This window comes from Taudactylus pleione, unplaced genomic scaffold (assembly GCF_031769625.1).
Source record: "Taudactylus pleione unplaced genomic scaffold, aTauple2 ptg000652l, whole genome shotgun sequence".
Classification (NCBI taxonomy): domain Eukaryota; kingdom Metazoa; phylum Chordata; class Amphibia; order Anura; family Myobatrachidae; genus Taudactylus; species Taudactylus pleione.
The window spans coordinates 2,665,178-2,679,736 of record NW_028285054.1 but is presented as its reverse complement, the minus strand read 5'-3'; the positions used below and the strand labels follow the sequence as shown (position 1 = coordinate 2,679,736).

At 38.5% G+C, this 14,559-nt stretch overlaps 12 non-coding genes across 12 annotated transcripts; all 12 read right to left on the bottom strand.

The window, feature by feature from the left end:
• Window positions 1-398: 398 nt before the first annotated feature.
• Window positions 399-698, bottom strand: LOC148478688 (signal recognition particle RNA). The gene has a single exon (XR_015872059.1).
• Window positions 699-1,627: 929 nt separating this feature from the next.
• Window positions 1,628-1,928, bottom strand: LOC148478687 (signal recognition particle RNA). Its single transcript, XR_015872124.1, has one exon.
• A 930-nt stretch (window positions 1,929-2,858) lies between these two features.
• Window positions 2,859-3,158, bottom strand: LOC148478686 (signal recognition particle RNA). Its single transcript, XR_015872351.1, has one exon.
• A 932-nt stretch (window positions 3,159-4,090) lies between these two features.
• Window positions 4,091-4,390, bottom strand: LOC148478685 (signal recognition particle RNA). The gene has a single exon (XR_015872046.1).
• Window positions 4,391-5,319: 929 nt separating this feature from the next.
• On the bottom strand, window positions 5,320-5,619 carry LOC148478684 (signal recognition particle RNA). The gene has a single exon (XR_015872304.1).
• Window positions 5,620-6,549: 930 nt separating this feature from the next.
• On the bottom strand, window positions 6,550-6,849 carry LOC148478683 (signal recognition particle RNA). The gene has a single exon (XR_015872208.1).
• Window positions 6,850-7,766: 917 nt separating this feature from the next.
• On the bottom strand, window positions 7,767-8,066 carry LOC148478682 (signal recognition particle RNA). Its single transcript, XR_015872160.1, has one exon.
• A 932-nt stretch (window positions 8,067-8,998) lies between these two features.
• On the bottom strand, window positions 8,999-9,298 carry LOC148478681 (signal recognition particle RNA). The gene has a single exon (XR_015872307.1).
• Window positions 9,299-10,227: 929 nt separating this feature from the next.
• LOC148478680 (signal recognition particle RNA) lies at window positions 10,228-10,527 on the bottom strand. The gene has a single exon (XR_015872093.1).
• A 930-nt stretch (window positions 10,528-11,457) lies between these two features.
• LOC148478679 (signal recognition particle RNA) lies at window positions 11,458-11,757 on the bottom strand. The gene has a single exon (XR_015872044.1).
• Window positions 11,758-12,687: 930 nt separating this feature from the next.
• On the bottom strand, window positions 12,688-12,987 carry LOC148478678 (signal recognition particle RNA). The gene has a single exon (XR_015872079.1).
• A 930-nt stretch (window positions 12,988-13,917) lies between these two features.
• Window positions 13,918-14,217, bottom strand: LOC148478677 (signal recognition particle RNA). The gene has a single exon (XR_015872135.1).
• Between the last annotated feature and the right edge of the window lie 342 nt (window positions 14,218-14,559).

Below are 14,559 nucleotides of genomic sequence, written 5' to 3'. Positions count from 1 at the left end.
GTGCGAGTATGGGACCAGCCTACAGAATTCTAGTAGAATATTTATATTTCATCATACTGGACATTATATAATAACAGTATAATGTTCATGGGCAAATGATAAAAAAACTTTATTTAAATAGTAACTGTAGATAGCAACAAATGGGTTACTGTATATAGTCAGTGGGAAATGGGTAACTTTAATGTTCATCATTATTTTTGCTTACAAAATAATGCACATCATCTAAGAATGACAGTTCTGAAAAAAAAAATACTCAATAATATAAAACAAGAAAACTTACAGTAATGATACAATGGAGCTGTGTTGTTCATGCTGCTCTATATACAAATTATAATAAAAAATTTTAACCACTCTGGTATCAAATTATCATAAAAATGAAGGAGTAAAACAACATAATAAAAAAACAGTGTTGTGCTTTGTTGTCCAGGCTGCTCTACACTGGCTATTCACAGGTGCAATCCCACTACTGATAAGCACAGGGGGTTTGACCTGCTCTGTTTCCAACCTGGGCCGGTTCACCTCTTTTTAAGCAACCTGGTAGCTCTGAGCTCCCCCAGAGTCACCATATTGATGCTGAACTTAGTGTGGACACCCAATCAACATAGCTCAATGGGGACCAGAACTCCTGGACTCAAACACTCCTCCAGCCTCAGCCTCCCAAGAAACTGGGATTACAGACACACACTACAGTGCCCGGCAATGAAAACAGCCTGCTCTCTAACATAGGAATCTCTCTCAGTGTGATGTCATTACAATGAGAAAAACAGCTTATCAATGCCATCTACTGGCCATTACTATAACTACATCCTTTATATTTTAATGGCCAATGGCTTATTTAGATTTTCTATAGCCTTTTGCATTATGAGCGAATACTCTGCCTAAATATAAATGTGCACTGCTCATGACACTGTGCCCCACAATCGCTCATCCATTAGTTTTACTGGTATATATTTTTTAAAGCTTATTCCACTATCCAACTCTTGCTTTGTGCTATTCCGCTCACCTCTATCCCTCTCCTCACATCATTGCCTCTATCCCCATCCACATATCTCACTCCAACCACATCACATGCAAAACATCCCTAACTAACATGATTTCACTGGTTGGTAAGTCACTGATGCCCACAAGAAAAACAGCACCCATGTCTCCTAAAACACTCTGTGCAGAAGTCATTATTTTGATGATCTGATGGGACATGTGCATGAAGCTGGAGCCATAAAAGTGGTAAATGTGCGAGTATGGGACCAGCCTACAGAATTCTAGTAGAATATTTATATTTCATCATACTGGACATTATATAATAACAGTATTATGTTCATGGGCAAATGATAAAAAACCTTTATTTAAATAGTAACTGTAGATAGCAACAAATGGGTTACTGTATATAGTCAGTGGGAAATGGGTAACTTTAATATTCATCATTATTTTTGCTTACAAAATAATGCACATCATCTAAGAATGACAGTTCTGAAAAAAAAAAACACAATAATATAAAACAAGAAAACTTACAGTAATGATACAATGGAGCTGTGTTGTTCATGCTGCTCTATATACAAATTATAATAAATATTTTGAACCACTCTGGTATCAAATTATCATAAAAATGAATGAGTAAAACAACATAATAAAGAAACTGTGTTGTGCTTTGTTGTCCAGGCTGCTCTACACTGGCTATTCACAGGTGCAATCCCACTACTGATAAGCACAGGGGGTTTGACCTGCTCTGTTTCCAACCTGGGCCGGTTCACCTCTTTTTAAGCAACCTGGTAGCTCTGAGCTCCCCCAGAGTCACCATATTGATGCTGAACTTAGTGTGGACACCCAATCAACATAGCTCAATGGGGACCAGAACTCCTGGACTCAAACACTCCTCCAGCCCTCAGCCTCCCAAGAAACTGGGATTACAGACACACACCACAGTGCCCAGCAACGAAAACAGCCTGCTCTCTAACATAGGAATCTCTCTCAGTGTGATGTCATTACAATGAGAAAAACAGCTTATCAATGCCATCTACTGGCCATTACTATAACTACATCCTTTATATTTTAATGGCCAATGGCTTATTTAGATTTTGTATAGCCTTTTGCATTATGAGCGAATACTCTGCCTAAATATAAATGTGCACTGCTCATGCCACGGTGCCCCACAATCGCTCATCCATTAGTTTTACTGGTATATATTTTTTAAAGCTTATTCCACTCTCTAACTCTTGCTTTGTGCTATTCCGCTCACCTCTATCCCTCTCCTCACATCATTGCCTCTATCCCCATCCACATATCTCACTCCACCCACATCACATGCAAAACATCCCTAACTAACATGATTTCACTGGTTGGCAAGTCACTGATGCCAACAAGAAGAACAGCACCTATGTCTCCTTAAACACTCTGTGCAGAAGTCATTATTTTGATGATCTGATGGGACATGTGCATGAAGCAGGAGCCATAAAAGTGGTAAATGTGCGAGTATGGGACCAGCCTAAAGAATTCTAGTAGAATATTTATATTTCATCATACTGGACATTATATAATAACAGTATTATGTTCATGGGCAAATGATAAAAAACCTTTATTTAAATAGTAACTGTATATAGCAACAAATGGGTTACTGTATATAGTCAGTGGGAAATGGGTAACTTTAATGTTCATCATTATTTTTGCTTACAAAATGATGCACATCATCTAAGAATGACAGTTCTGAAAAAAAAAATACTCAATAATATAAAACAAGAAAACTTACAGTAATGATACAATGGAGCTGTGTTGTTCATGCTGCTCTATACACAAATTATAATAAATATTTTTAACCACTCTGGTATCAAATTATCATAAAAATGAATGAGTAAAACAACTTAATAAAGAAACTGTGTTGTGCTTTGTTGTCCAGGCTGCTCTACACTGGCTATTCACAGGTGCAATCCCACTACTGATAAGCACAGGGGGTTTGACCTGCTCTGTTTCCAACCTGGGCCGGTTCACCTCTTTTTAAGCAACCTGGTAGCTCTGAGCTCCCCCAGAGTCACCATATTGATGCTGAACTTAGTGTGGACACCCAATCAACATAGCTCAATGGGGACCAGAACTCCTGGACTCAAACACTCCTCCAACCTCAGCCTCCCAAGTAACTGGGATTACAGACACACACCACAGTGCCTGGCAACGAAAACAGCCTGCTCTCTAACATAGGAATCTCTCTCAGTGTGATGTCATTACAATGAGAAAAACAGCTTATCAATGCCATCTACTGGCCATTACTATAACTACATCCTTTATATTTTAATGGCCAATGGCTTATTTAGATTTTGTATAGCCTTTTGCATTATGAGCGAATACTCTGCCTAAATATAAATGTGCACTGCTCATGCCACTGTGACCAACAATCGCTCATCCATTAGTTTTACTGGTATATATTTTTTAAAGCTTATTCCACTATCTAACTCTTGCTTTGTGCTGTTCCGCTCACCTCTATCCCTCTCCTCACATCATTGCCTCTATCCCCATCCACATATCTCACTCCAACCACATCACATGCAAAACATCCCTAACTAACATGATTTCACTGGTTGGAAAGTCACTGATGCCCACAAGAAAAACAGCACCCATGTCTCCTTAAATACTCTGTGCAGAAGTCATTATTTTGATGATCTGATGGGACATGTGCATGAAGCTGGAGCCATAAAAGTGGTAAATGTGCGAGTATGAGACCAGCCTACAGAATTCTAGTAGAATATTTATATTTCATCATACTGGACATTATATAATAACAGTATTATGTTCATGGGCAGATGATAAAAAAACTTTATTTAAATAGTAACTGTGTAGTTAGCAACAAATGGGTTACTGTATATAGTCAGTGGGAAATGGGTAACTTTAATGTTCATCATTATTTTTGCTTACAAAATGATGCACATCATCTAAGAATGAAAGTTCTGAAAAAAAAAAAACTCAATAATATAACACAAGAAAACTTACAGTAATGATACATTGGAGCTGTGTTGTTCATGCTGCTCTATATACAAATTATAATAAAAATTTTTAACCACTCTGGTATCAAATTATCATAAAAATGAAGGAGTAAAACAACATAATAAAAAAACTGTGTTGTGCTTTGTTGTCCAGGCTGCTCTACACTGGCTATTCACAGGTGCAATCCCACTACTGATAAGCACAGGGGGTTTGACCTGCTCTGTTTCCAACCTGGGCCGGTTCACCTCTTTTTAAGCAACCTGGTAGCTCTGAGCTCCCCCAGAGTCACCATATTGATGCTGAACTTAGTGTGGACACCCAATCAACATAGCTCAATGGGGACCAGAACTCCTGGACTCAAACACTCCTCCAGCCTCAGCCTCCCAAGAAACTGGGATTATAGACACACACCACAGTGCCCGGCAACGAAAACAGCCTGCTCTCTAACATAGGAATCTCTCTCAGTGTGATGTCATTACAATGAGAAAAACAGCTTATCAATGCCATCTACTGGCCAATACTATAACTACATCCTTTATATTTTAATGGCCAATGGCTTTTTTAGATTTTGTATAGCCTTTTGCATTATGAGCGAATACTCTGCCTAAATATAAATGTGCACTGCTCATGCCACTGTGCCCCACAATCGCTCATCCATTAGTTTTACTGGTATATATTTTTTAAAGCTTATTCCACTATCCAACTCTTGCTTTGTGCTATTCCGCTCACCTCTATCCCTCTCCTCACATCATTGCCTCTATCCCCATCCACATATCTCACTCCAACCACATCACATGCAAAACATCCCTAACTAACATGATTTCACTGGTTGGTAAGTCACTGATGCCCACAAGAAAAACAGCACCCATGTCTCCTTAAACACTCTGTGCAGAAGTCATTATTTTGATGATCTGATGGGACATGTGCATGAAGCTGGAGCCATAAAAGTGGTAAATGTGCGAGTATGGGACCAGCCTACAGAATTCTAGTAGAATATTTATATTTCATCATACTGGACATTATATAATAACAGTATTATGTTCATGGGCAAATGATAAAAAAACTTTATTTAAATAGTAACTGTAGATAGCAACAAATGGGTTACTGTATATAGTCAGTGGGAAATGGGTAACTTTAATGTTCATCATTATTTTTGCTTACAAAATGATGCACATCATCTAAGAATGACAGTTCTGAAAAAAAAATACTCAATAATATAACACAAGAAAACTTACAGTAATGATACAATGGAGCTGTGTTGTTCATGCTGCTCTATATACAAATTATAATAAATATTTTTAACCACTCTGGTATCAAATTATCATAAAAATTAATGAGTAAAACAACATAATAAAGAAACTGTGTTATTCTTTGTTGTCCAGGCTGCTCTACACTGGCTATTCACGGGTGCAATCCCACTACTGATAAGCACAGGGGGTTTGACCTGCTCTGTTTCCAACCTGGGTCGGGTCACCTCTTTTTAAGCAACCTGGTAGCTCTGAGCTCCCCCAGAGTCACCATATTGATGCTGAACTTAGTGGGGACATCCAATCAACATAGCTCAATGGGGACCAGAACTCCTGGACTCAAACACTCTTTCAGCCTCAGTCTCCCAAACAGCTGGGATTACAGACACACACCACAGTGCCCGGCAACAAAAACAGCCTGCTCTCTAACATAGGAATCTCTCTCAGTGTGATGTCATTACAATGAGAAAAACAGCTTATCAATGCCATCTACTGGCCATTACTATAACTACATCCTTTATATTTTAATGGCCAATGGCTTATTTAGATTTTGTATAGCCTTTTGCATTATGAGCGAATACTCTGCCTAAATATAAATGTGCACTGCTCATGCCACTGTGCCCCACAATCGCTCATCCATTAGTTTTACTGGTATATATTTTTTAAAGCTTATTCCACTATCTAAGTCTTGCTTTGTGCTATTCCGCTCACCTCTTTCCCTCTCCTCACATCATTGCCTCTATCCCCATCCACATATCTCACTCCACCCACATCACATGCAAAACATCCCTAACTAACATGATTTCACTGGTTGGCAAGTCACTGATGCCAACAAGAAGAACAGCACCTATGTCTCCTTAAACACTCTGTGCAGAAGTCATTATTTTGATGATCTGATGGGACATGTGCATGAAGCAGGAGCCATAAAAGTGGTAAATGTGCGAGTATGGGACCAGCCTAAAGAATTCTAGTAGAATATTTATATTTCATCATACTGGACATTATATAATAACAGTATTATGTTCATGGGCAAATGATAAAAAACCTTTATTTAAATAGTAACTGTAGATAGCAACAAATGGGTTACTGTATATAGTCAGTGGGAAATGGGTAACTTTAATGTTCATCATTATTTTTGCTTACAAAATAATGCACATCATCTAAGAATGACAGTTCTGAAAAAAAAAATACTCAATAATATAAAACAAGAAAACTTACAGTAATGATACAATGGAGCTGTGTTGTTCATGCTGCTCTATATACAAATTATAATAAAAAATTTTAACCACTCTGGTATCAAATTATCATAAAAATGAAGGAGTAAAACAACATAATAAAAAAACTGTGTTGTGCTTTGTTGTCCAGGCTGCTCTACACTGGCTATTCACAGGTGCAATCCCACTACTGATAAGCACAGGGGGTTTGACCTGCTCTGTTTCCAACCTGGGCCGGTTCACCTCTTTTTAAGCAACCTGGTAGCTCTGAGCTCCCCCAGAGTCACCATATTGATGCTGAACTTAGTGTGGACACCCAATCAACATAGCTCAATGGGGACCAGAACTCCTGGACTCAAACACTCCTCCAGCCTCAGCCTCCCAAGAAACTGGGATTACAGACACACACCACAGTGCCCGGCAACAAAAACAGCCTGCTCTCTAACATAGGAATCTCTCTCAGTGTGATGTCATTACAATGAGAAAAACAGCTTATCAATGCCATCTACTGGCCATTACTATAACTACATCCTTTATATTTTAATGGCCAATGGCTTATTTAGATTTTCTATAGCCTTTTGCATTATGAGCGAATACTCTGCCTAAATATAAATGTGCACTGCTCATGCCACTGTGCCCCACAATCGCTCATCCATTAGTTTTACTGGTATATATTTTTTAAAGCTTATTCCACTATCCAACTCTTGCTTTGTGCTATTCCGCTCACCTCTATCCCTCTCCTCACATCATTGCCTCTATCCCCATCCACATATCTCACTCCACCCACATCACATGCAAAACATCCCTAACTAACATGATTTCACTGGTTGGCAAGTCACTGATGCCAACAAGAAGAACAGCACCTATGTCTCCTTAAACACTCTGTGCAGAAGTCATTATTTTGATGATCTGATGGGACATGTGCATGAAGCAGGAGCCATAAAAGTGGTAAATGTGCGAGTATGGGACCAGCCTAAAGAATTCTAGTAGAATATTTATATTTCATCATACTGGACATTATATAATAACAGTATTATGTTCATGGGCAAATGATAAAAAACCTTTATTTAAATAGTAACTGTAGATAGCAACAAATGGGTTACTGTATATAGTCAGTGGGAAATGGGTAACTTTAATGTTCATCATTATTTTTGCTTACAAAATAATGCACATCATCTAAGAATGACAGTTCTGAAAAAAAAAATACTCAATAATATAAAACAAGAAAACTTACAGTAATGATACAATGGAGCTGTGTTGTTCATGCTGCTCTATATACAAATTATAATAAAAAATTTTAACCACTCTGGTATCAAATTATCATAAAAATGAATGAGTAAAACAACTGTGTTGTGCTTTGTTGTCCAGGCTGCTCTACACTGGCTATTCACAGGTGCAATCCCATTACTGATAAGCACAGGGGGTTTGACCTGCTCTGTTTCCAACCTGGGCCGGTTCACCTCTTTTTAAGCAACCTGGTAGCTCTGAGCTCCCCCAGAGTCACCATATTGATGCTGAACTTAGTGTGGACACCCAATCAACATAGCTCAATGGGGACCAGAACTCCTGGACTCAAACACTCCTCCAGCCTCAGCCTCCCAAGAAACTGGGATTACAGACACACACCACAGTGCCCGGCAACAAAAACATCCTGCTCTCTAACATAGGAATCTCTCTCAGTGTGATGTCATTACAATGAGAAAAACAGCTTATCAATGCCATCTACTGGCCATTACTATAACTACATCCTTTATATTTTAATGGCCAATGGCTTATTTAGATTTTCTATAGCCTTTTGCATTATGAGCGAATACTCTGCCTAAATATAAATGTGCACTGCTCATGCCACTGTGACCAACAATCGCTCATCCATTAGTTTTACTGGTATATATTTTTTAAAGCTTATTCCACTATCTAACTCTTGCTTTGTGCTGTTCCGCTCACCTCTATCCCTCTCCTCACATCATTGCCTCTATCCCCATCCACATATCTCACTCCAACCACATCACATGCAAAACATCCCTAACTAACATGATTTCACTGGTTGGTAAGTCACTGATGCCCACAAGAAAAACAGCACCCATGTCTCCTTAAATACTCTGTGCAGAAGTCATTATTTTGATGATCTGATGGGACATGTGCATGAAGCTGGAGCCCTAAAAGTGGTAAATGTGCGAGTATGAGACCAGCCTACAGAATTCTAGTAGAATATTTATATTTCATCATACTGGACATTATATAATAACAGTATTATGTTCATGGGCAGATGATAAAAAAACTTTATTTAAATAGTAACTGTGTAGTTAGCAACAAATGGGTTACTGTATATAGTCAGTGGGAAATGGGTAACTTTAATGTTCATCATTATTTTTGCTTACAAAATGATGCACATCATCTAAGAATGAAAGTTCTGAAAAAAAAAAAACTCAATAATATAACACAAGAAAACTTACAGTAATGATACATTGGAGCTGTGTTGTTCATGCTGCTCTATATACAAATTATAATAAAAATTTTTAACCACTCTGGTATCAAATTATCATAAAAATGAAGGAGTAAAACAACATAATAAAAAAACTGTGTTGTGCTTTGTTGTCCAGGCTGCTCTACACTGGCTATTCACAGGTGCAATCCCACTACTGATAAGCACAGGGGGTTTGACCTGCTCTGTTTCCAACCTGGGCCGGTTCACCTCTTTTTAAGCAACCTGGTAGCTCTGAGCTCCCCCAGAGTCACCATATTGATGCTGAACTTAGTGTGGACACCCAATCAACATAGCTCAACGGGGACCAGAACTCCTGGACTCAAACACTCCTCCAGCCTCAGCCTCCCAAGAAACTGGGATTACAGACACACACCACAGTGCCCGGCAACGAAAACAGCCTGCTCTCTAACATAGGAATCTCTCTCAGTGTGATGTCATTACAATGAGAAAAACAGCTTATCAATGCCATCTACTGGCCATTACTATAACTACATCCTTTATATTTTAATGGCCAATGGCTTATTTAGATTTTGTATAGCCTTTTGCATTATGAGCGAATACTCTGCCTAAATATAAATGTGCACTGCTCATGCCACTGTGCCCCACAATCGCTCATCCATTAGTTTTACTGGTATATATTTTTTAAAGCTTATTCCACTATCCAACTCTTGCTTTGTGCTATTCCGCTCACCTCTATCCCTCTCCTCACATCATTGCCTCTATCCCCATCCACATATCTCACTCCAACCACATCACATGCAAAACATCCCTAACTAACATGATTTCACTGGTTGGTAAGTCACTGATGCCCACAAGAAAAACAGCACCCATGTCTCCTTAAACACTCTGTGCAGAAGTCATTATTTTGATGATCTGATGGGACATGTGCATGAAGCTGGAGCCATAAAAGTGGTAAATGTGCGAGTATGGGACCAGCCTACAGAATTCTAGTAGAATATTTATATTTCATCATACTGGACATTATATAATAACAGTATTATGTTCATGGGCAAATGATAAAAAAACTTTATTTAAATAGTAACTGTAGATAGCAACAAATGGGTTACTGTATATAGTCAGTGGGAAATGGGTAACTTTAATGTTCATCATTATTTTTGCTTACAAAATGATGCACATCATCTAAGAATGACAGTTCTGAAAAAAAAATACTCAATAATATAACACAAGAAAACTTACAGTAATGATACAATGGAGCTGTGTTGTTCATGCTGCTCTATATACAAATTATAATAAATATTTTTAACCACTCTGGTATCAAATTATCATAAAAATTAATGAGTAAAACAACATAATAAAGAAACTGTGTTGTGCTTTGTTGTCCAGGCTGCTCTACACTGGCTATTCACGGGTGCAATCCCACTACTGATAAGCACAGGGGGTTTGACCTGCTCTGTTTCCAACCTGGGTCGGGTCACCTCTTTTTAAGCAACCTGGTAGCTCTGAGCTCCCCCAGAGTCACCATATTGATGCTGAACTTAGTGTGGACACCCAATCAACATAGCTCAATGGGGACCAGAACTCCTGGACTCAAACTCTCCTTCAGCCTCAGCCTCCCAAATAGCTGGGATTACAGACACACACCACAGTGCCCAGCAAGGAAAACAGCCTGCTCTCTAACATAGGAATCTCTCTCAGTGTGATGTCATTACAATGAGAAAAACAGCTTATCAATGCCATCTACTGGCCATTACTATAACTACATCCATTATATTTTAATGGCCAATGGCTTATTTAGATTTTGTATAGCCTTTTGCATTATGAGCGAATACTCTGCCTAAATATAAATGTGCACTGCTCATGCCACTGTGCCCAACAATCGCTCATCCATTAGTTTTACTGGTATATATTTTTTAAAGCTTATTCCACTATCTAACTCTTGCTTTGTGCTATTCCGCTCACCTCTATCCCTCTCCTCGCATCATTGCCTCTATCCCCATCCACATATCTCACTCCACCCACATCACATGCAAAACATCCCTAACTAACATGATTTCACTGGTTGGCAAGTCACTGATGCCAACAAGAAGAACAGCACCTATGTCTCCTTAAACACTCTGTGCAGAAGTCATTATTTTGATGATCTGATGGGACATGTGCATGAAGCAGGAGCCATAAAAGTGGTAAATGTGCGAGTATGGGACCAGCCTAAAGAATTCTAGTAGAATATTTATATTTCATCATACTGGACATTATATAATAACAGTATTATGTTCATGGGCAAATGATAAAAAACCTTTATTTAAATAGTAACTGTAGATAGCAACAAATGGGTTACTGTATATAGTCAGTGGGAAATGGGTAACTTTAATGTTCATCATTATTTTTGCTTACAAAATAATGCACATCATCTAAGAATGACAGTTCTGAAAAAAAAAATACTCAATAATATAAAACAAGAAAACTTACAGTAATGATACAATGGAGCTGTGTTGTTCATGCTGCTCTATATACAAATTATAATAAATATTTTTAACCACTCTGGTATCAAATTATCATAAAAATGAATGAGTAAAACAACATAATAAAGAAACTGTGTTGTGCTTTGTTGTCCAGGCTGTTCTACACTGGCTATTCACAGGTGCAATCCCACTACTGATAAGCACAGGGGGTTTGACCTGCTCTGTTTCCAACCTGGGCCGGTTCACCTCTTTTTAAGCAACCTGGTAGCTCTGAGCTCCCCCAGAGTCACCATATTGATGCTGAACTTAGTGTGGACACCCAATCAACATAGCTCAATGGGGACCAGAACTCCTGGACTCAAACTCTCCTTCAGCCTCAGCCTCCCAAATAGCTGGGATTACAGACACACACCACAGTGCCCAGCAAGGAAAACAGCCTGCTCTCTAACATAGGAATCTCTCTCAGTGTGATGTCATTACAATGAGAAAAACAGCTTATCAATGCCATCTACTGGCCATTACTATAACTACATCCTTTATATTTTAATGGCCAATGGCTTATTTAGATTTTGTATAGCCTTTTGCATTATGAGCGAATACTCTGCCTAAATATAAATGTGCACTGCTCATGCCACTGTGCCCCACAATCGCTCATCCATTAGTTTTACTGGTATATATTTTTTAAAGCTTATTCCACTATCCAACTCTTGCTTTGTGCTATTCCGCTCACCTCTATCCCTCTCCTCACATCATTGCCTCTATCCCCATCCACATATCTCACTCCAACCACATCACATGCAAAACATCCCTAACTAACATGATTTCACTGGTTGGTAAGTCACTGATGCCCACAAGAAAAACAGCACCCATGTCTCCTTAAACACTCTGTGCAGAAGTCATTATTTTGATGATCTGATGGGACATGTGCATGAAGCTGGAGCCATAAAAGTGGTAAATGTGCGAGTATGGGACCAGCCTACAGAATTCTAGTAGAATATTTATATTTCATCATACTGGACATTATATAATAACAGTATTATGTTCATGGGCAAATGATAAAAAACCTTTATTTAAATAGTAACTGTAGATAGCAACAAATGGGTTACTGTATATAGTCAGTGGGAAATGGGTAACTTTAATGTTCATCATTATTTTTGCTTACAAAATAATGCACATCATCTAAGAATGACAGTTCTGGAAAAAAAAATACTCAATAATATAAAACAAGAAAACTTACAGTAATGATACAATGGAGCTGTGTTGTTCATGCTGCTCTATATACAAATTATAATAAATATTTTTAACCACTCTGGTATCAAATTATCATAAAAATGAATGAGTAAAACAACATAATAAAGAAACTGTGTTGTGCTTTGTTGTCCAGGCTGCTCTACACTGGCTATTCACAGGTGTAATCCCACTACTGATAAGCACAGGGGGTTTGATCTGCTCTGTTTCCAACCTGGGCCGGTTCACCTCTTTTTAAGCAACCTGGTAGCTCTGAGCTCCCCCAGAGTCACCATATTGATGCTGAACTTAGTGTGGACACCCAATCAACATAGCTCAATGGGGACCAGAACTCCTGGACTCAAACACTCCTCCAGCCTCAGCCTCCCAAGTAACTGGGATTACAGACACACACTACAGTGCCCGGCAACGAAAACAGCCTGCTCTCTAACATAGGAATCTCTCTCAGTGTGATGTCATTACAATAAGAAAAACAGCTTATCAATGCCATCTACTGGCCATTACTATAACTACATCCTTTATATTTTAATGGCCAATGGCTTTTTTAGATTTTGTATAGCCTTTTGCATTATGAGCGAATACTCTGCCTAAATATAAATGTGCACTGCTCATGCCACTGTGCCCCACAATCGCTCATCCATTAGTTTTACTGGTATATATTTTTTAAAGCTTATTCCACTATCCAACTCTTGCTTTGTGCTATTCCGCTCACCTCTATCCCTCTCCTCACATCATTGCCTCTATCCCCATCCACATATCTCACTCCAACCACATCACATGCAAAACATCCCTAACTAACATGATTTCACTGGTTGGTAAGTCACTGATGCCCACAAGAAAAACAGCACCCATGTCTCCTTAAACACTTTGTGCAGAAGTCATTATTTTGATGATCTGATGGGACATGTGCATGAAGCTGGAGCTATAAAAGTGGTAAATGTGCGAGTATGGGACCAGCCTACAGAATTCTAGTAGAATATTTATATTTCATCATACTGGACATTATATAATAACAGTATTATGTTCATGGGCAAATGATAAAAAAAACTTTATTTAAATAGTAACTGTAGATAGCAACAAATGGGTTACTGTATATAGTCAGTAGGAAATGGGTAACTTTAATGTTCATCATTATTTTTGCTTACAAAATGATGCACATCATCTAAGAATGACAGTTCTGAAAAAAAAATACTCAATAATATAAAACAAGAAAACTTACAGTAATGATACAATGGAGCTGTGTTGTTCATGCTGCTCTATATACAAATTATAATAATTTTTTTTAACCACTCTGGTATCAAATTATCATAAAAATGAATGAGTAAAACAACATAATAAAGAAACTGTGTTGTGCTTTGTTGTCCAGGCTGCTCTACACTGGCTATTCACAGGTGCAATCCCACTACTGATAAGCACAGGACGTTTGACCTGCTCTGTTTCCAACCTGGGCCAGTTCACCTCTTTTTAAGCAACCTGGTAGCTCTGAGCTCCCCCAGAGTCACCATATTGATGCTGAACTTAGTGTGGACACCCAATCAACATAGCTCAATGGGGACCAGAACTCCTGGACTCAAACACTCCTCCAATCTCAGCCTCCCAAGTAACTGGGATTACAGACACACACCACAGTGCCTGGCAATGAAAACAGTCTGCTCTCTAACATAGGAATCTCTCTCAGTGTGATGTCATTACAATGAGAAAAACAGCTTATCAATGCCATCTACTGGCCATTACTATAACTACATCCTTTATATTTTAATGGCCAATGGCTTATTTAGATTTTGTATAGCCTTTTGCATTATGAGCGAATACTCTGCCTAAATATAAATGTGCACTGCTCATGCCACTGTGACCAACAATCGCTCATCCATTAGTTTTACTGGTATATATTTTTTAAAGCTTATTCCACTATCTAACTCTTGCTTTGTGCCATTCCGCTCACCTCTATCACTCTCCTCACATCATTGCTTCTATCCCCA